Source organism: Nycticebus coucang, chromosome 4, assembly GCF_027406575.1.
Source record: "Nycticebus coucang isolate mNycCou1 chromosome 4, mNycCou1.pri, whole genome shotgun sequence".
In the NCBI taxonomy this organism is placed as follows: domain Eukaryota; kingdom Metazoa; phylum Chordata; class Mammalia; order Primates; family Lorisidae; genus Nycticebus; species Nycticebus coucang.
Window position 1 is genome coordinate 132,065,937 of NC_069783.1, and position 22,221 is coordinate 132,088,157.

A 22,221-nucleotide genomic window follows, 5' to 3' on the forward strand; every position below is an offset into this window, starting at 1 on the left:
TTGTAGCAGGCATCTGTAGTCCCAGCTACTTGGGAGGCTGAGGCAAGAGAATCGCCTAAGCCCAGGAGTTGGAGGTTGCTGTGAGCTGTGTGACGTCACGGCACTCTACTGAGGGCGATAAAGTGAGACTCTGTCTCTACAAAAACAAACACACAAATAAATGTCTGTCAGTTGATGATGAATATATAAATGTGATTTAGCCATACAATGGAATATTATTTGCCAATAAAAATGAATAAAGTGGTAATACAACATATATGAATCTTTTTTTGTTTTGTTTTGTTTTTTGAGGTAGAGTCTCACTCTGTCTCCCTGGGTAGAGTACTGTGGCATCATAGCTCACAGCAACCTCAAATTCTTAGGCTCGAGAGATCCCCTTGCCTCAGCTGGGAGTACAGGGGCCTGACAACGCCCAGCTAGTTTCAGAGACTTGGTCTCACTCTTGTTCAGGCTGGTCTGAACTTCTGAGCTCAAATGATCCCTCCACCTCAGCCTCCCCGAGTGCTGAGGTTACAGGCTGAGCCACTGCACCAGCCCAACATGGATGAATCTTAAAAATACTGTGCTAAGTAATAGAAGTTAGAGGCAGAAGCCCTCACAGTGTATGATTTTATTTATGTGAAACATCCAGAATAGGCTAATCCATAGAAACCGAGAACGTATTAGTGGTTTCTAGGGGATGGAGAGAGGGTGGAATGGGGAATTCCTGCTAATGGGTATAAGGTCTTTTTTGAAAGTGATAAAATGTTTTGAAATTTGATAGTTGTGATCATTGCACAACTGTATGAATGTACTAAAACCCCCTGGACTGTATTATGATATGCGAATGAAGCTGTATTTCCACCATCTTTCTAGAACTCCAGGGGCAGGAAGGCCTGAATGCTGAGAGATGGAGCTTGGTGAGCCCAGGACAGACTTCAAGGTTGGGTGACTGCTCCCAAACTGGCCCAGTCTCCATTGCCTGACCCAGGTCAACGCACCACCATCCCCCATGCCCCTTAATCACTGAGTCTACATACCCCATGAACCCCAGATGTCCCCCTGTCCTCGAGCCTCCTGGAGTTCCCTTTTCCGTTAGCATCCAAATGAGATCACTTGAATCAGAGCGTTCGTTTCAGGTAGTCCAGGCCCTACTCAGCTTCTGAGGGCATGTGGTGCTGCTGGAGGGGAAAGAGATAGAAACAAAAAAGTCCTGCCTTTCTCCTGAGTCGGTCCTCCTTGCTATCTTTTTATCTTTTTCTCCAGTTTTGTAAGTCTCCTGCAGCTTGTCCTCTTTTCCCTCAGCTTGTTATTGTCCTTGGGGCCAAAGCCAACCCAGCTTCACCATTCAAAGCTCACCCGCATGTTGCCCCATATTACCTTTCCAAACATATCCCCATAACACTTCACCCCGGATTGGCTTCCAAAGCCTTCCTTCTGTTTGCTGTCCAGCCCTGGCAAGGGCAGCCACATCTGTCTCCATCCCATATCAATCTTTCTGTGAGAAGCTGACCCTGGTTTCTTGCACCCACTAGGTCAGGTCTTTCCAGAGAGAGTCCCACATCTGGGTTTCCATACACCACACCCTAGAGGCCCCAGCTAGATGCTTGGCTTTTCTAACACCCAGACCACACTTTTTCTGCTCTGCCAGAGCAAGGCAGGGATGGGGATCTGAAGAGTTGACCTCACTGAATGCAGGGAAGGGGGGATAGTATAACTCAAACTCCAGTCATTTGAACTGTCCTTGTGAATTACCTACAGGGTACAAAATCTGCAGTTAGCATCTGTAAGGGTCTTTTTTTTTCCTTTATTAATTGGTTCAGGTTTATGGAGGGTAAAAGAATTAGGTTATACTGTTTGTACTTGTTAGGTAAAGTCCCTTTTACAGTTGTGTCCCCCACCAAGGGATGTGCCCCACCAGAGACCATGACCCCTTCATTCCCCTCTGATCTCCCCCATTCCCTTATTCCTCGACGCCCCACCTTGAATCGATTTGAGTTTTTCTCTAATGTGAGTATGTATTAGATCGTCTACTGCCTTCATATTAGAATTGAGTACATTGGATTCTTGCTTCTCCATTCTTCTGATACTTTACTAAGAAGAATGTGTTCTTTTCTTTTTTTTACATATACATGTGTTTATTAGGTTTCCATTTTTTTTGCCTTCACAAATTAAAAAGGCTTAAGATTTAATAGCAACAATAATGTTTAAGATAAGGGCCAGAAACAAAACACTCGTTTTTTGTTTTTTTCTTTTTAAGAGATGGGATTTTGCTTTGTTGCCCAGGCTGGTCTCAAACTCCTGGCCTTAAGTGATGATCCTGCCTCAGCCTCTCAAAATGCTAGGATTACAGGCGTGAGCCATCACTTCAGCCAGAAGGCAGGAATTCTTACCAAAGTTAGGTCTCCTGGATTTCTGTCTGCAGTGTCTGGTTGACAGAGGAGGGTAAAGTTTGCCTTGTTCTTTTCTTTACAAATTTGGATGTGTAGGAAAAGAGCATTTGTTTCTTTGAATTATGATTTTTATGTCAACTTTGAATAATGAGATTCAGAAAATATTATTACGTATAGAGTGTATTCAAGTGCAAAGTTTGAGGTAACCACCTGAGAAATATGTATAGACCCCAAAGAGATGGCATAGTGATCCAAAGTGGGAGTTTGGAAAGTTCTAGCAGGTTTACAACAGTTTCCATATAAGGCCAGAAGTTACAGCAATTTGATTTGTACATTTGTTACATTCTAAGGAAAACTGCTTTAATATTCCATTCATAGAAGTAATGTTCTGAGGGGATCTTATCTCTGGCACCACTCTGTCATTTCTAATCATTTATAAGAAAAAGCAGAAGTCATGATGCATACATTGTGACTCAAGCTACACAGCCACATTCCTCTCAAGGCTCAGAATAACTGGAAGTTCCAACAGCTTAAAGTTTGAATTACTTAATATCGCACTTGTGAATTTGGTTCTGGGTGCACATTGGCTGGTGATCCACAGCCTCCCAGTAATAGTGCATGGTTTCCTGGCCTCTGTCTTTCTTGTGGTTTAAGGAGGAAAATCATAAGATTCTTCTTCCAGCTTGCTTTGGGTCTCAAGAGCTTGGTTTTGTGACCATTGAAAATATTCTTTTTGGTCTCTGCTAGCCAGGGGTCACATGTTGACAGGCTTGCGGCACCGTGCCACTGGCCAGCTGCTAGGAATCAGAGACACATAGTCTCTCTTGTCACTTGCCAGCTCCCAGGGGACTTTAATTGTCTCCACCTTCCTTGCCTGGTTAACAGTGAGAGCTGTTACTTTCTCAGGCTATCTTGGGACAGACTTCACATCTCCAAGGGGACTACATCCATCTTTTCCAGCTTCTTTGGATGTACTTTCTGTGTCATCGTTAAGCCATTAAAGTCTTATTGATTTTGAGTCACTATGAAAACATGCATACCTTTGAAGATACGGACTTTTGTATCTAGAAATATTTTTTAAGAGTGCCGTCACCCTAAACAATTGTCCTATCAGGCCAGGCATGGCGGCTCACAACTGTAATCCTAGCACTGTGGGAGGCTGAGCTGGGAGGATCAGTTGAGTTCAGGAATTCCAGGCCAGTCTGAGCAAGAGTGAGACCCAGTCTCAAAAAAAAAAGACACAAAAGTATGTGCCAGGTATAGAATTAGGGACTCCTTTAGCAAGATTAAAGATAATAGTTAAAATTCCTCTGTAAATTCTCCTCCTGTGCTACCTTTTACCTCCAAGTCCCTGCCCCTTGAACCCTCAGAAAAATCTTTTGGATCTTTGGGCCCCTGACTTAAACTTCTCTACCTCAAAATATGGCCCTAGCTCTTCAGCAAATTTCTTTTACTCCTAAAATTCCCCTGGCTTCTCCAAATATCCTTTAAACACCCATCTGTCTACTTTAACTTCCCTTTCCCTGAAAAATTTATAGACCACTCCTCAGCCTGATCACCAGGCACAAAATATACTACTTATGTAACTGTTGAAAGACCAAAAATGAAGGCTGACTCTGGAATTTGCAGCCAGATTTGCTTTATTGTACCTTCAACTCCTACTTCCCAGGACTTGGCAATCAAAATGAATCAGCCAAGTCTTCCCATATTAAAGAACCTAAAGAAAAATGTATTGGACTGTCCTACACTGAGGGAAAAAAATATATTAAAAACAGGTGGCCCCTGTGGTTCAGTGGGTAGGGCACCGGCCCCATATACCCAGGGTGGCAGGTTCAAATCCAGTCCTGGCTAAACTGCAACAACAACAAAATAGCCGGGTGTTGTGGTGGGCGCCTGTAGTCCCAGCTACTCGGGAGGCTGAGGCAAGAGAATTGCGTAAGGGGAGTTGGAGGTTGCTGTGAGCTGTGTGATGCCACGGCACTCTACCAAGCGTGATAAAGTGAGATTCTGTCTCTATAAAAAAAAAAAAATCATAAAAACTACTCTAGATCTCTCTGATGGTAACAAACAAATATGCCCCCAACTACCCCTTCTTGGAAAAAAAATCTATATCCTTTCTCTGCTGGGTGCAGGGGCTCATGCCTGTAATCCCAGCACTCTGGGAGGCAGAGGCGGGTGGATTGCTTGAGCCCAAGAATTGGAGGTTGCTGTGAGCTATGACACAACAGCACTCTACCCAGGGCAACAGCTTGAGATTGTCTCAAAACAAAACACAAGAAAAAAACAAAAATCAGAAAACTTGTATCCTTTCTCACTTGTCTTGAAAGTGTAAATCTTATCATATCTTTAAAACTTAAGTATCTGGAGGCTGAGGCAGGTGGATTGCTTGAGCGCAGGAGTTCCAGACCAGGCTGAGCAAGAGTGAGACCCCGTCTCTACTAATAGAAAAACTAGCTGGGCGTGGTGGTGGTAGTCCCAGCTACTTGGGAGGCTGAGGTAAATAGATCTTTTTGTTAGGGTGAAAAGAAAGCAAGCCAGACTCTATTTGTTGTAACTTTTGTTCCTGAAAATCAGTGGGGAGACAAAAAGCAAGCCGGACTCCACTTTGCTGTTTACCCCTCTTCTGTTACATGTTAATACCTTCCAAACTGGTTCCTCTTGTTTACCCAACCACTGTGTCACTGTAAATGTTCTTAGCTAAAATTGCTAGTGATGTGTTGAGGTTGTGATTGTGACCCTGCTGATTACAGCTTTTATGATCATGCCCTTACAACTCTAAACGTTTCTTGTAAGTTCCTGTCCCTACCCTGCCCCTTGATTTTGTACCTATTTTGTAAGGAAGAAAAATTACTAATCGCTCTTGTCATTATAGCATTGTGTAAAATAACTAAGTGCCCTACCCTCAGGATTCCCCCTTTAACTGATATTTTTGCTACTGGAACAATGTTTCTTTGCCCGGGGAAAATTTTGCCCTATAAAAGCCAGGACCCCAGACAACTCGGTGCTGCTCTCAGAAACCCCACGGTGGGACCCTGAGGCAGTCGCTGGCTGGCCAGCTCTTCAATAAAAGGACTCTTCTGTAAATTCAGCTTGTTTGCCAGTGTGGTCTTTGTGGAACTCCTGGGCAAAACACTCCTGAGACCAAGAGTTTGAGGTTACTGTGAGCTATGATGCCACGGCACCCTACCCAGGGTGGCAGAGTGAAACTATCTCAAAAAAAAAAGTTAAGTATCTGAAGAATTAATGAAAACAACCCCTACATCTGCCCATCTGACACAAAATGAAAGAAAAAAGCAGAATGTTTAACTTTTTAGGTGCTTTACTTCAATAATGTTTTTCTTTTTTTTTTTTTTCAGTTTTTGGCCGGGGCCGGGCTTAAACCCACCATCTCCAGGATATGGGGTTAGCACCCAACCCTTTGAGCCACAGGCACTGCCCTCAATAATGTTTGATAATTGTCTAATTGTATGTTATAAAAACTGCCAGCAAAAGAATAACTTAATATAATGACTAACTTTGTTTAATGTTTCATAAAGTTTTCACAATCATAGTTGTTAAACAACATAAACTCATAAAAGTGGGGAAAATTTATAAATCAATTTTTCAATTATGATTATGTTTTAGGGCCAGGCGCGGTGGCTCACGCCTGTAATCCCAGCACTTAGGAAGCTGAGGCAAGTGGATTGCTTGAGCTCACAGGCTTGAGACCAGCCTGAGCTAGAGCAAGACCTCGTCTCTAAAAACAGCTGGGTGTTGTGGTGAGCGTCTGTAGTCCCAGCTGCTCGGGAGGCTGAGGCAGGAGAATCGCGGAAGCCCAAGAGCTGGAGGTCGCTGTGAGTCCTGTGACATCATGGCACTCTACCGAGGGCGGTAAAGTGAGACTCTGTCTCTACAGAAAAAAAATAAATAAATAAAATAAATAAATAAAAAGGAGTAGGGCACCTGCCCCATATACCGGAGGTGGTGGGTTCAAACCCGGCCCTGGCCAAAAACTGCAAAAAGAGAGAGAGAAATGTTAAACTAATTAGGCTTGTTTGATATGTTCAATTTACACAGGAAGCATTGCCAAATACATGATTTTTAACCCTCTCTTAAGTTATATTTGTTGTGTGTTATTAATATAAAAGTTCCAAAGGGTTGGGCAGCGCCTGTAGCTCAGTCGGTAAGGCGCCAGCCCCATATACCGAGGGTGGTGGGTTCAGGCCCAGCCCCGGCCAAACTGCAACCAAAAAATAGCCGGGCGTTGTGGCGGGCGCCTGTAGTCCCAGCTGCTCGGGAGGCTGAGTCAAGAGAATCGCTTAAGCCCAGGAGTTGGAGGTTACTGTGAGTTGTGTGAGGCCACGGCACTCTACCGAGGGCCATAAAGTGAGACTGTCTCTACAAAAAAAAAAAAGTTCCAAAGGATCAAAATTTGGGATATGTTCTAGTATAATATTACAAGTCATAATTTTGGTTAATATCTTAATGTTGTATATCACAAAAATAACCAAGTTTCCTTTGAATGATGTTAAGAAAGTCTAACCAGATCTTTAGACTGGCCATTTTTGAGTCTTCTGTCTTTCACAGACAATTGTTTTACTCTGATACTTTCCTGAAAGCTGTTAACAATCAGCTACATCCCCTTGATTGCACTAATGTACACAGCTATGATTTAACAATAAAAAAAATTTTTTAAATAAACTATTAACAGCCAAAATAAAATCATTAATTGAATGTTAAAAAATTAAAAAAAAAAAAACAGTCAGCTACAGTCCAAGATCACTGCTTCTTCAAAGAGATTCATGGAAAAGACTGACTCTGTAATACAGATTTCTGATAACTTTAAGATCATACCATCATTGGCTCGGTGCCTGAAGTTCAGTGGCTAGGGCACCAGCCACATACACCAAAGCTGGTGGGTTTGAATCAGCCTGGGTCTGCCAAACAATGACAACTACACCAAAAAAAAAAAAAAAAGAAAAAAGTAGCCGGGCATTGTGGTGGGCACCTGTAGTCCCAGCTACTTAGGAGGCTTAGGCAAAAGACTTGCTTAAGCCTAAGAGTTTGAGGTTGTTGTGAGCTGTAACGCCAAAGCACTCTACCCAGGGCGACAGCTTGAGACTCTGTCTCAAAATAAATAAATAATAAAATAAAATAAAATAAAAAAGGTCATACCATCAGACTGGGTAAGAATTTCCGGAACTCAGGTGGCGCCTGTGGCTCAGTGAGTAGGGCACTAGCCCCATATATTGAGGGTGGCGGGTTGGAACCCTGCCCTAGCCAAACTGCAACAACAACAAAAAAAGCATTTCCTCTGTGTGTGGCTCAAAGGACGCTGGTCCCATGTGCTGGAGGTGGCAGGTTCAAACCCAGCCCCGGCCAAAAACTGCAAAAAAGAAAAGAATTTCCAGAACTCTAGTAGAAAAACTGGATTCATAAAACAAGCAAAACAAGTACTAATTACCTAGGACTGAAGAAACGGATAAGAAAAACGTTTTTTTTTCAGCCGAGCGTGGTGGAGCTCATCTATAATCCTCGCACTCTGGAAGGCCGAGGCAGGTGGATCACTTGAGCTCAGGAGTTGGACACCAGCGTGAGCAAGAGTGAGACCTTGTCTCCACCAAAAAAAATAGAAAAACTCGGGCGGCTCCTGTGGCTCAGTGAGCAGGGCGCTGGCCCCATATACTGAGGGTGGTGGGTTCAAGCCCACCCCCGGCCAAACTGCAACAAAAAAATAGCCAGGTGTTGTGGCAGGAGCTTGTAGTCCCAGCTACTCGGGAGGCTGAGGCAAGAGAATCGCCTAAACTCAGGAGTTGGAGGTTGCTGTGAGCTGTGATGCCATAGCGCTCTATCAAGGGTGATAAAGTGAGACTTTGTCTCTAAAAAAAATAAAAAAGAAAAGAAAGAAAAAAGAAAAACTGGCTGGGCATGGTGGCAGGCGCAGTGGTGGGTGTCTATAGTCCCAGCTATTCTGGAGGCTGAGGCAAGAGGATTGCTTGGCCCCAGGAGTTTGCTGTGCACTATGACACCACGGGACTCTACCCAGAGTGATAGAGTAAGACTGCCTCAAAAAAAAAAAAAAAAAAAAGGCTTTTTTAGGCAGGCGTTGTGGCGGGCGCCTGTAGTCCCAGCTACTCGGGAGGCTGAGGCAAGAGAATCGCTTAAGCCGAGGAGCTGGAGGTTGCTGTGAGCCGTGTGACGCCACGGCACTCTACCGAGGGCCATAAAGTGAGACTCTGTCTCTACAAAAAAAAAAAAAAGGCTTTTTAATTTTTTTTCTCACCAGGGCAATGCAGCCTGCAGTGTATAAAGACAAAAAAATGTGTTCCTATGAATTATTTTTTAATGGCCCTTTTATTTGAGACATTGCTGGTTCTTTAATGTTTTGTTTCCCAGATTTAAGCACATCTTTTTATATTTTCTCTTGGGCTATATCTATGGTTTATAGCAATTTGGTAAAGTATACCTTTCCAAACAAAATTAAAACATTTATCTATTTCTCCCCACTTGATCCTTCACTGATATAAACTATCCATAAGGATTCTTATTTTCATGGCAATGTGGTCATTTGCATAGTTTCGAAAGAATTTATTCTTCCAGTTGAAAATACTGGTGGGGCGGGCACCTATGGCTCAAGGAGTAGGGCGCCAGCTCCATAAACCAAAAGTGGTAGGGTTCAATCCCGGCCCCGGCCAAAAACTGCAACAAAAATAAATAAATAAAATAAAGTATACTAAAAAAAAAAAAAAAAGAAAGAAAATACTGGTGATAATACTGGGGTTTTGTTTTCTTTTCTTCCTTTTCTTTTTTCTGTTCTTTCTTTTTTCCTTTCTTCTTTTTTTTTATTTATTTTTGAGACAGTCTTACTTTGTCACGCTGGGTAGAGTGCGGTGGCGTCATAGCTCACAGCAACCTCAGACTCTTGGGTTCAACCAATTCTCTTGCCTCAGCCTCCCAAGTAGCTGGGACTACAGGCACCAGCCACAGCACCTAGCCATTTTTAGAGATGGGAGCTGGCTCTTGCTTAGGCTGGTCTTGAACTCTTGAGCTCAGGCAATCGTCTGCCTTGGCCTCCCAGGGTGCTGAGATTACAGGCGTAAGCCACCGCACCTGGCCCATTCCTTTTTTATTTTATTTTATTTTTCCTTTCTCCTCCTTCCCTCTCCTCCTCACCCCTTTCCTCTCATCCCTTCCTTCCCTCTCCCCTTCCCTCCCCCTCTCCTCCAACTTCTCTCTTCTCCCCTCCCCTCCCTTTCTCTTCCCTTTCTAACAGGGCCTCACTCTATCACCCAGGCTGGAGTGCAGTGGTGCAGTCATAGCTCGCTATAACCCTGAACTCCTGGGCACAAGCCATTTTCTTGTCTTGGCCTCTTCAGTAGCCAGTACTACAAGTGCGTGCCATCACGGCCAGCTATGACTGTAACCGAAATTCCATATTTTCATTTCTTTTCTTTTAATTTTTATTTTTCCCAGGCCAAACTTCACTGGGAAGGAATTTTATATTTTCAGATATGACCGGACAACTTGAAGGAACAAAGGTTGACTTGATAGAGCCGATGCTTGTATAGCTCCTTTGGAAAAACTGGCTTAAAAGGTTGCTTGCTGGCCTTACAGGTGAGTAAGGACTGCCGCTTCCTGGCAGGTTCAGGAATCTCAGATATTCCAGGGACCTGGAGTAGAGAGGAATTTCCCCAAATCTATTGGTAGTGCAGGTGAAGTCTAATGGTGAGCTCTGGGCTTGGCTTCCTAGCCTTGAGAGGCTTTTATAATAAAAGTCAAACTGGAGAGTCCTTATTTTATTCACAACAAGGCAGACTTCAAAAGAGCTAGATGTTGCTGGGCAAGGTGGCTCATGCCTCTAATCCCAGCACTCTGGGAGGCCAAGGCAGGTGGATCACTTGATCTCTGGAGTTCAAGACCAGTCTGAGCAAGAGGGAGACCCTTTCTCTACTAAACATAGAAAAATGAGGCTCGGGGCCTGTGGCTCAAGCTGCTAAGGTGCCAGCCACATACAACAGAGCAGGCGGGTTTGAATCCAGCCTGGGCCCACCAAACAACAATGACGGCTGCAACCAAAAAATAGCCGGGCATTGTGGTGGGTGCCTGTAGTCCCAGGTACTTGGGAGGCGGAGGCAGGAGAATCACTTGAGCCCAGGAGTTGGAGGTTGCTGCGAGCAATGACGCCAGGGAACTCTACTGAGGGTGACAAAGTGAGACTCTGTCTCAAAAAAAAAAAAAAAAAGGGAACAAAACCATGTTGTAGGTGACAGCAGTGAAAATGGTGGAGTAAAGACATCTGAAAATTCATCCCTTCATAAAAACAACAAAAATATGGCCAAAATGTCCAGAATCAATGTTTTCAGAACTCTAGAAATTTAATCAAAGTCACAATGCAGCAACCCAAGGAGTGTTTATTCAGGAAAAATGGCTAAATTTCAGTAAAAACAGTGAGATTTGTGTTGTTTTAGCTTACCCTAGACCATCTTTTGCTCCCAGCTCAGTAGTAGCCTTAAAAATAGCACACATCTGGGTGGCACCTGTGGCTCAGTGGGCAGGGCACCAGCCCCATATACCGAGGGTGACGGGTTCAAACCCGGCCCCAGACAAATTGCAACAAAAAAATAACCGGGCGTTGTGCTGGGCGCCTGTAGTCCCAGCAACTTGGGAGGCTGAGGCACGAGAATCGCCTAAGCCCAGGAGCTGGAGGTTGCTGTGAGCTGTGTGACGCCACAGCACTCTACCAAGGGCAATAAAGTGAGACTCAACAACAACAACAAAAAGTAGCCCAGATCTCTAGTACCAGAGGGAGCAAAATGGAGCCAGAGCTCTCTCAAAGCCACAATTCCAATGAACTGTCATTATTTGACATGTTTTTTACATGGAAGACCTTCCTGGAAAGGCTTGCTTCTATTTGACCTAAAAGGGTGTTTGTGGAAGACAATTATAAGAAGTGTCTTAACATGGCAGCTACATGAGGCGATGGGTAAAAGTTGGCACCTTTTACCAATAGATGGCTTGGCACCTGCAGCTCAAGCGGCTAAGGCAGCAGCCACATACACCAGAGCTGGCGGGTTCAAATCCAGCCCGGGCCTGCTAAACAAGAATGACAACTACAACCAAAAAATAGCTGGGCGTTGTGGCGGGCGCCTGTAGTCCCAGCTACTTGGGAGGCTGAGGCAAGAGAATTGCTTGGGCCCAGCAGTTGGAGGTTGCTGTGAGCTGTGATGCCACGACACTCTACCCAGGGTGACAGCTTGAGGCTCTGCCTCAAAAACAAACAAACAAACTAACAAAACTTAATAGAAAAGGCCTAGGAATGAGATATCCATAGGAACTCTGAAATACTCCAACATTTCCTTGTTAAACTGGAAGACCATGAGTCATATTCCTTGAAATCTGGAAGGTCATATACATATTTAGGACTGTGAGCATTGTCAGGAAACATCAGAGAAGTCCCTAACCTCTCATCCATGTCAGATTCTGAGGTTCTGCACAAAGCAGGAAATGAAAGCTAAGGCAGAGCTATAAAACCATCTTGCTGAGTGCTGAAGGTACGCCCTAACACGCACACAAGCCCCTTGGGAAATTCTCGGAGACTTACTGGTTCTAGACATTTAAGGAAATCTCTGTTCATTCATCAGCAGACTAACCTAACCTAGTAGAGATTTCAGTGGCCACACGTGACAACACAAATTAGTTCCAAAAAGTCACTAAATAAATTAATAATAACTACTATAATAAGCAGCAGTACACACCAAACCCTGGGGGCAGGGATCTGATTTCTAGAATTGTTACATTATACGTAGTATTATTTAAAATATCCAATTTTCAACACAATTTATAAGGGGCACAAAGAAACCATGCACAGGGGTGGGTGTGGGGGTTGGAAATCAGTAGATACTGTCCCTGAGGAAGTCAAGATATTGGGCTTACTAGACAAGAATTTAATTCAACTATTTGAAATATGTTCAAAGACGTAGGGAAAACATTTACTTCTATAGATTAAAGTAGATCAAGGATGGGTACACAGAAGCCTAAACAAATACTAAATGAGAAACTTTGCCTTTTTGGGCCATGTGGTCCAAGCATCCATCCTGAGCATAATTGTCCTCAGGATGGGGTTTATACAAAAAGAGATGTAACAGGGGAGGGGAGCGCGCGGGGCGGAGGTGGGGGCGGGGCTTCCGGGAGCTCCGTTCATCCGGAGTGAGGCCTTCTAAGGAGCTGTGGTTTGTAAGGTTTTATTTTAGTTCACAACTCCCCTTTTGGCCGAGATCCGCCAGAGGCAGCATCGACGGTCAAACTCTTACTCTGTTATATTGGTCACCAGTGAAAGGTGTAAGCGGAGATGAGATGACACCAGAGCACTCTACCAGGGGGTGACAAAGTAAGATTCTGTCTCAAAAAAATAATAATAATAACTAAAAATAAAATCTTAAGGCTCCCCCCTCCAGCTGACTAATTGGACCCCCCTCTTGGCCAAAGGGCTGAGTTGCTAGCGCTAAGAGGGGAAGTCAGAAATGCCTCATCAAGCCCCCTCCCTTCTGGGAGACTCGTTAACAGACCTGAGGCTATAGAGGACAAACCTGTAGGTCCTCTGCTTACTTAACAGTTCACTGGAGTCTAGGTATTTGTCAGATGTGTTGTCTCTAATTAACAGATGTCCTTAACTTAAAGGATCCCAAGCCTTTAGACCCGGGGACCTCAAACTGCGGCCCGCGGGCCACATGAGGCCATGTGATTGTATTTGTTCCTGTTTTGTATTTTTACTTCAAAATAAAGTTTGTGTAGTGTGCATAGGAATTTGTTCATAGTTTTTTTTTTTGAACTATAGTCTGCCATCCAACCGTCTGAGGGACAGTGAATTGGCCTCCTGTTTAAAAAGTTTGAGGACGCCTGCTTTAGACAAAGCTTCATTTCTTTAACCAATTACAAATCAAAGAGTTTTAAGACCCACCTATAACCTGTAAACCTCCATTTTGAGATGTCCCACCTTTTTAGGCCAAACCAACTTACACCCTGCCTTGTATTGATTTATGACTTTACATGCAATGCCTGTCTCCCTGAATTGAATAGAAGCAAACTAATCCAGTCACAGTGAGTCCACTTGCTCAAGGTTTCTTGGGCATGGGTCCAGGCCATGGTCCTCAAATTCAGTTCTTAGAATAGACCTCTTCAAATTATTTTACAGAGTTTGCCTTCTCTTCTGTCGACAATGTTCAGTGAAGGTGGTGAGTTCAAGACATTTGTACTGATGCCATCTAAATCTCTTGGTGGAGGGATCTAATGAATCTGGTTCTTTGGTGTGAGGGCAAAAGAAAAACAGACCCTTGTGTTCTTCCTCTATGCAAGGCATCAGTAAATTAACAAGGGAAGAGAAGAGGTCCCTATAAGACCAGCCTCTGTAGAAACTGTTAATCAGTTCCACACACACCCTAAACCCCTCCCTCTAACCCAAAATGAATGGTGTGAAATTAGACTTCCAAACCTCAAGACAGGTGGACAGTCTTTTCCAAAGTCAAGTTTAGAAGAGGATCTTCACCTTGAGTCTGAAATTTCCTTCAGGCCATAGATCATATATACCTACCATGATCTGCTTGTGTCACAGAGAAATTATTGAATTTTGAGCTGAAAGAAAATAAAACCTACATAGCTTTTTTTTTTTTTTTTGAGACAAAGTCTTCCTTTGTTGCCCTTTGTAGAGTACCATAGCAAGACAGCTCATAGCAACCTCAAATACTTGGTCTCAAGTGATCCTCTTTCCTCAGCCTCCCAAGTAGCTGGGACTACAGGTGTCCACCACAACACCTGGCTATTTTTTTCTTTTTTAGAGACAGGGTCTCATTCTTGCTCAAGCTAGTCTCGGACTCCTGAGCTCAAGAAATCCACCTGCCTCAGCCTCCTAGAGTTCTAGGACTACAGGTGTGAGCTACTGTGCCTGGCCCCTCTACATTACTTGTTGAAGGGTAGTCAGGAAAGCAAGTATATGGAATTAGGCTAAAGTAATGTATTTTCTTTCTGAACATTTTTTGCACTATAGCTTAACATGAACACCATTTTCCCCCACAGTGCAAAGATGCCCACAGATCATTCTTCATAGGTATATATTTTTTAAAAAAATAAGGTATGGGGTGACAGGGAGAGACGTGCCCTATGGCAGATTTTCTGGAATTCTTTCTGCTTTATTTATTATTATTATTATTTTTGGCAGGATTTTGGCCGGGGGCTGGGTTTGAACCCGCCACCTCCGGCATATGGGACCGGCGCCCTACTCCTTTGAGCCACAGGCGCCACACTGGTTTAAAAGAAAAGAAACTGACTCTGGGTGGCACCAGTGGCTCAGTGCGTAGGGCACCGGCCTCATATACCAAGGGTGGTGGGTTCAAACCCAGCCCCGGCCAAACTGCAACAAAAATAAAGAGCCAGGCGTTGTGGCGTGCGCCTGTCGTCTCAGCTACTTGGGAGGCTGAGGCAAGACAATCGCCTAAACTCAGAAGTTGGAGGTTGCTGTGAGCAGTGTGACACCACAGCACTCTACCGAGGGCAATAAAGTAAGACTCTGTCTCTACCAAAAAAATAAATAAATAAATAAATAAATAAAAGAAACTGACTCCGAGAAAACATGCTTCCCCTTTTGCACCCTGGAGGACTTTGTGTTACGCTTCCTCCTTTGTGGCTAGACGCTGTATATATTTCAGCGGTTAGAAACTCTGTACATGAGTAGGAATCAAAGTTATATTCAAACGTAGGATTTCAAGGACAATTCACATATCAAAGCAGCATTGTTGGGGCTCCCAAGACAATGCTAATTTGCTTGACATCTTTTATCACCCATTCCAAAGATCATTTCTAGGGAAAGCAGAGCATGTCATATGGAAGTTACACAAGTCTCCTGGCCTCTTTGTACCTTAGTTTCCTCACCTGAAAATATTGGATGGATCCTTCCTGTGAAATATAAATATAACTTTAAAAAAAATTAAAAAAGAAAAATTGGATAGATCTTAAGATATGCTATTCAGAGTTCATAATGAGCTGATACCTAGTTAACTGATAACTGAATGATGCTTTTACACATAGCTTTTTATGTGTTCATCTATTTAACTTACACCTTGTGTAAAAATTGCATTCCATGCCACGCCTGAAACGTTCGGAAGCTCAGTTCAGTGATTAAATTGCAACCAAGATTTCTACAAAAAACAACAAGAAAAAGGAAAGACATAAGCCGATAAAGAAGAAGAAAAGATATTCTTTCAGAGCATTCATCATTTGGCAGTGATTCTAACTTATATATGACAAAACATAACCTCAGTACTTTCTCTGTACACGAAGGAAATTTCGCCGTAGAAGATATTGGCTTATGATTTATACTTTATTGCATTTACTATACATGCAATGTGTAGATACGAAACAGTGAATGCTCAGCCAATACTTGTGTTGAGAGATCTTTATTTCTCTATGACAGAGTTTTGCAACTTCAGTGCTATTGATATATTAGCTGTATAATTCTTTGGGGGATTTGTCCTGTACATTGTAGGTCAACAACATTCCTGGCTTCTGCCCACCAGGTGTCAGTAACATACCCACAGTTGTGACAACTGAAAATGTCTCCAGGCATTGCCAAATGTCGTCTGGGTACAAAATCCCACTAGTTGAGACCATTGTTCTATTATGATCCCCTCTGATCTGTGTAATAATTCTCACACTAATAATTTTGTGTGTAATAATTCTCACACTAATCTTTGCTAGAGATTAAATGAATTTGCTATAAATTTTAGTAACTTTCTACTAGTAAAATTTTAATCATATTTCAAAATGAATAGCAGAGGGTTTATAAGTTTAATAAAAGTTCCAAATGTAATGAAGTTCTATTTGTAACTTACACATACTGCAGAAATGGTAGTGATTCAAAGGTACGTCTTTCAATAAATTGGATTTTATTGCAGGATAAATCTCTAGAAAAAGTAAAAGAAGACACTGCCTTGATTTGATACCAAATTAGTGGGAACAACTAGTAGCATTTAGAATGATAATAATGAATATGTAGCTTTTGTCTACATTCTAAACTTTTGGACTTGTATTTGAACTTTCCATAGCCCCCTAATGCTCCCTGTATTTCATGATTTTCACCAATAAAATATGCAACTGTAGATCTTAAAAGATTTTGGATGTAATCTTTCCCTGGGCAGCAGGAGACTTGACTAAACAACCTTTTGTAGCCTCATCAAATTCTAGATTAGAAGCTTCAAGTTTTTATTTTTCTATATAATTTCTAATATGAAAAGGAATAACCTCACATTTTACACCTTTCTGGTTTAATTCTGTTTTTCTAAGCTAGTTCAATACCAAAAGAGATAAAAGATATCCCTTCACATCCTTTGAAAGGAAGTTACCCTTCTAATTAATACATAACTTTGAACTAATTCAGAATTATACCATATTAATAGAAATTCATTTTGGTTTTATATTGCCTTAATATTCCATGAAAGCAATTTTTTCGGTGGTACAGTGATGGGACGTAGCAAAAGGCAACACGGAACTGGATTTTTATTTGAAAACACCCCTTAACTATAGTTGACTATTTCACTTGACTCCAGTTTATCCCTCGCTCTTCACCTGGCTGTTGTCACTCTGTGCTGACTGGTATCTCTTCCTTCTAAACCAGTGGTTTTCAACCTGTGGGTCGCGACCCACAGGAACTGTGTATTAAAGGGCCGCGGCATGAGGAAGGTTGAGAACCATTGTTCTAAACTATCCTGCACACAATTGACCAGATGAACTCTCCAGAAGTGATTCTCAAAGACCAGCATATGGGAATTTATGAAAGATGCGAATCCTTGGCCTTACTCTAAACTGACTGAATCAGTAGCTGTGGAGTTGTAGTCCAGAACCAAGGCCTAACAAGACCTCCAAGTGCTTGTGGTGCAGACTTAAGATGGGCGTAAAGCATGGTGGTATAGCATGGTTCCCTGCGATGGCTTTTGCTTGGCATTCAAAGCCCTAGAAAGTCTGGCTCCAGTCTCCTACTCTCTCTCCTTGCACTCTACAGGTACTCAAAGCATTCCTCAAATACTTTGCTGTATTTTGCCTTTCTCCCATTTCCCTTTTCCAAGTTTGGACTATTTCCCCCCAAATCTGTCTAAGGAAATCTGTCTAAGGATATCTGATGGCCTTCTGATAGATCCTGTTCTAGCAGCATTGCTCTAGGAACATCTTCTCTGATCCAAACTCAAGTCTTTTCTCCTCCTTCTTGCTCCAGAAGCAGTTTGTCCCTCTTAGTGCCCATAGCTATGTCTTCTTTCCAATGCAGTTATTTTTGCTCCCATTTCTTTTAAGTATAAACTCCTTGAAAGCAGGGATTAGGTCTTGCTCATCTGCAAGCCCACTGTGTTTAAAATTGACACATGAGAATACAGTAGAACCTCTCTAAGCTGATCACTTGCTGGACTATAACAAACCAGGCAACTACAGTGGTGGTCGGCATAAGGAACTTCCACTGAGCACATGTGGCGCATGTCTGGTCTGTGAAAATGAGGTAAAATTATGGAGGTGGTCAACCATGGAGGTTCTACTGTATTTATAAAATGAGTGAAAAGCTGAGAATGAGGAGAAGAAGAAAAAAAAATGTTTTAAAAGAAATGCAATTTTATTACTTTGTATCCTTCTTCTGGGCCTTTGCAACCAGCCCTTTGTCATCCTCTTAGTGCTTGTCTCGTTATGGTTGATGCTTACATGTTTGTTTCCCCTGTGAAATGTTAAGTTCTTAGAAGGGTAGGAATCCTGTCTTACTCATCTCTCTGACTCTAATATTAGGCAAAGTGGTTGGCATATTCTCTTTGTTTTTTTAATTGGTTGGCATTTTTTAAATGAATGAGAATATATCCTAACATGAAAGATTAGCTTACAAAATATGCATATGTCATTGTGGAAGTAAGGAAGGGCCTACTCCATTGAGCAATTACGTCATTTACTTTTTTCCCCAAATGTGGCAGAGGTGCCTAAGAAGACCAGTACAAAAGTAGTCATGCCTTTAAGGCCTAGAAGGTTAGATCATTCAAAGGACTATTTTTAGTGTCATGTACCTACTTCCCTTAAGTCTTCTACATTTGAAAGAAGAATCTATTTGCTAAAGAGCAACATTAGTGAGCTTAATAAAGATTAATGATGTACACACTTCTTGACTACACTTCTTTGCCGTGGGCAAAGGATAAAACTCAGACTTTCATAGCAAGGGATATAGTATCTTCTTATCTTTAAAAAGATAGAAATAAATACTATGCAAATATTCCCTCCTTGGCAATAAGGCAGGAGAAATTTTCATTTTGTAATTTGGGAAGAATTAGGAGCATTGGTAATATGCTTATTCATTGTAAACATTTCTAGCTATACCATTTAACCATAATTTAAACAACTTTTTTTTTTTCTTTTTGAGGCAAAGTCTCATTCTGTTGCATCAGGCCAGAGTGCCATGGTGTCAGCCTAGCTCACAGCAACCTCAGACTCCTGAGCTCCAAGCTATCCTCCTACCTCAGCCTCCCGAGTAGCTGGGACTATAAGCACCCACCATAATGTTTGGATAATTTTTCTATTTTTTAATAGATACAGGGTCTCACTCTCAATGAGGCTCGAACACATGAGCTCAAGGGATCCTCCTACCCTGGACTCCCAGAGTGCTAGGATTACAGGTGTGAGCCACTGCACCTGTCCTTAAACAACTATTTTCAATAAGAGTATAGTAATTTCTGCTATGAAATCCTCACTGCCAGCCTATTCTCTTAAATATATATATTTACTATATGATTAAATTAAATCATATCTATATGATTTTCATATAATGTTCTTATATTAAATATTTAATATTCTTTAATATTTTATATTCTTAAATATATTTATTCTTTATAATTCATCTGCTTATTTATTAGTTAAATGTTAATTTAATTCAGATTAAATTATCAAAAAATTCTGGATTAATGGCATTCAAACTAGTGTAGATGGTCTATATTTTCCTTTCCTTTCCTTTGAGCAACAACTTAAAGTTTAATTCTTCTCATGCTACTAAACCAACTTTTTCAAATCCTTCTTCTTTCTTTCTTTTTTTTTGCATTTTTTTTCAGCGGGGCTGGGTTTGAACCCACCACCTCCGGCACCTAGGGCTGGCACTCTACTCCTTCGAGCCACAGGTGCCACCCAAATTTAGCCTTTTTCTGAAGGCTAAATAGTAATATTTTAGGCTTTGTAGGTCACATATGGTCTCTGTTGCATATTCTTGTCTTTCTTTTTCTTTTACAGACCCTTTAAAAATGTAAAAACCATTCTTAACTTACAGGCTGTAAATAAAAACAGACTGTGGATTAGATTTGCTCTATGGGTTGTAGACTAAATATAAATATAAGCAGATGATATATAAAACTTATAAAACAAGGTTCAATGGGTGCCAATAATTGCTCAGATGTTATTACCACTTTTTCCTTATAAGCAAAGTTTTTTTCTATCCGTATCTTATCTATATGATTTTAAAAACTAAAAATGCACAGAGATGGGCTAGAGACGGGCTAAAACTCTACACGGATTTAGAGAACTGCAGCATTTTATTGCTGAAAGAAGTTTTAGAGATTATCTAATTTGAACCCCTTATTCACTTTACGGATCATATCACTAAAAGCTCATAAATAAATATGATTAACTAACTAACTTACAAATACTGGAGGGATAGCAGGCCTTCAAATGAATCTTTATGTAATTCGGTCAAATGATTTTCACTGAGAATTCTGAAAAAGGATAAGGTTATTTGTTATTTCTTTTTTAAGATTTTATTATTGTTTCGGGTTAATCTGAGGGCACAGAGAAATAGGTTACAATGTTTGCATTAGTTAGGTAGAGTTCCTCTTATAATTGTGTACTGCCCCCAAGAAGTGTGAAATACACTCGAACATTGGGCCCATTGAGTGGGAGCACCTCCATCCTCCTCCTTCCCCTCTCCCTGCTCCCTCTTTCTCCATCCCAGACCTTGAATTGATTTGAGTTTTTCGCTTATGTGGGAATGTATCAGATTATCTACTGGCCTCATGTTAGTATTGAGTACATTGGATTCTTGCTCTCCACTCTGTGATACTTTACTAAGAAGAATGTGTTTCAGTTCCATCCAGATTAATACAAAAGATGTAATGTCCCCATCTTTTTTAATGGCTGAATAGTATTCCATGGTATACATATGCCACAGTTTGGTATATCCATTCCTGGGTTGGTGGCATTTAGGTTGTTTCCACATTTTGCCAATTGTAAATTGAGCTGCAATAAACAACCTAGTACAAATGTCTTTATGATAGAATGACTTTTTTTTTTCTTCTGGATACATGACTAATAGTGGGATTTGAGGAATAAAATGGGAGATCTAATTTGAGTTCTTTGAGGATTCTCCATACTTCTTTCCAAAGAGGTAGAATTAGTTTGCAGTCCCACCAACAGTGTAAAGGAAGAGGTTATTTCTAAATAAAAATGCAAACTATTTGCCATATAGGACTAACTCCTCTCTGTGGAGGAAACCTGGGTAATGGTGCCAATTGAATACACTAATTCTTATTTAATTTCAAGGTGGCAACATCTGCTTTGTTTTCATTCAAACCTTTTTTCACATTTTCCTTTTTGTGTCCAAATCTCTACACACACACACACCCCTACCCACTATTCCCACCAAATTGTATATTTAATGCTTAGTGTCTAGATCACAAAATACCTGTTAGAACCAAACTCTGGTTCTAATCAAGACCAGCAGAACTGCCATTTCCTCATCTCTTTCCGCCCAATTTTTTTTTTTTGTTCTTGTTGTTGCTTCTTTTGAGACAGAGCCTAAAGCTGTCATCCTGGGTAGAGTGCTGTGGCGTCACAGTTCACAGCAACCTCCAACTCCTGGGCTTAAGAGATTCTCTTGCCTCAGTTTCCCCAGTAGCTGGGACTACAGGTGTCCGCCACAACACCCAGTTATTTTTTGGTTGTAGTTGTCATTGTTGTTTGGCAGGCCCAGGCTGGATTTGAACCTGCCAGCTCTGGTGTATGTGTCTGGCGCCTTAGCCGCTTGAGCTACAGGCACCGAGCCCCACATGTTATTATTAAAGCCCCACATGGACCTATGTCAGGCTACAAGTGAAGTCAGTAGGCTTTTCCCCCCATTTAAAAAATGTTTTGTTGTTGTTTTTTTTTTGAGAAATACAATGCGCATAAAATGCATATAACTTAAATGTTCAGTTTAAATAATTGTAAAGCAGGTACCCATGTAATATCATCACATCAAGAAAGAGTACCATGAGCATCCAGAAGCTCGTGTGGCCCTTTCCAATCACAACCCTCTCTCTGACCTCTGAAGATAACCACTATCTTAACTTTTATAGTAATTTCCTTGTTTTCAAAATATAGTTTTACCTGTTATATGTCAGTCATACACAACATACTTTAGTTTTGCCTCTTCCTGAACTGTATATAAATGGAATCATATTACAAGGGGACAAACTTTAATGGAAAATAAAATGACATCTCTATTTTCAAAAATGAAAACTCAGAGATCACCTATACAAGTTGAACTGATGACACACAAACTACTGTATTTTTCCAAAATAACTTCTGTATCTAAATTGACTGCTTTAATAAATTAATAAGAAAATGATAAAAACAATTGAAAAGGAAAATGGATAAAGGACAGAAAACTCAGAAGAAACACAAATGTTCACCAACTTTTAACAAATAAAGGTATTTAAATTCAAGAGTAATCAGAAAAATTCAGACAGGACCCTTTTTGTTCACCCATCATATCAGCAAAGAGTTGGAGAATACTCAGTGGTAAAATGCTATCATATTCTGTTGAGTATAGTATAAGTTGGCA

General features: G+C 41.4%; 1 long non-coding RNA gene across 1 annotated transcript; it reads right to left on the reverse strand.

The window, feature by feature from the left end:
* Positions 1 to 526: 526 nt before the first annotated feature.
* LOC128583513 (uncharacterized) lies at positions 527 to 20,170 on the reverse strand. The gene is made up of 4 exons (XR_008379477.1): positions 20,045 to 20,170; positions 16,232 to 16,303; positions 15,458 to 15,538; positions 527 to 1,160 (listed from the first exon to the last, which is right to left on the reverse strand). It is a non-coding gene; the product is annotated as an uncharacterized LOC128583513 (long non-coding RNA).
* Positions 20,171 to 22,221: the final 2,051 nt, after the last annotated feature.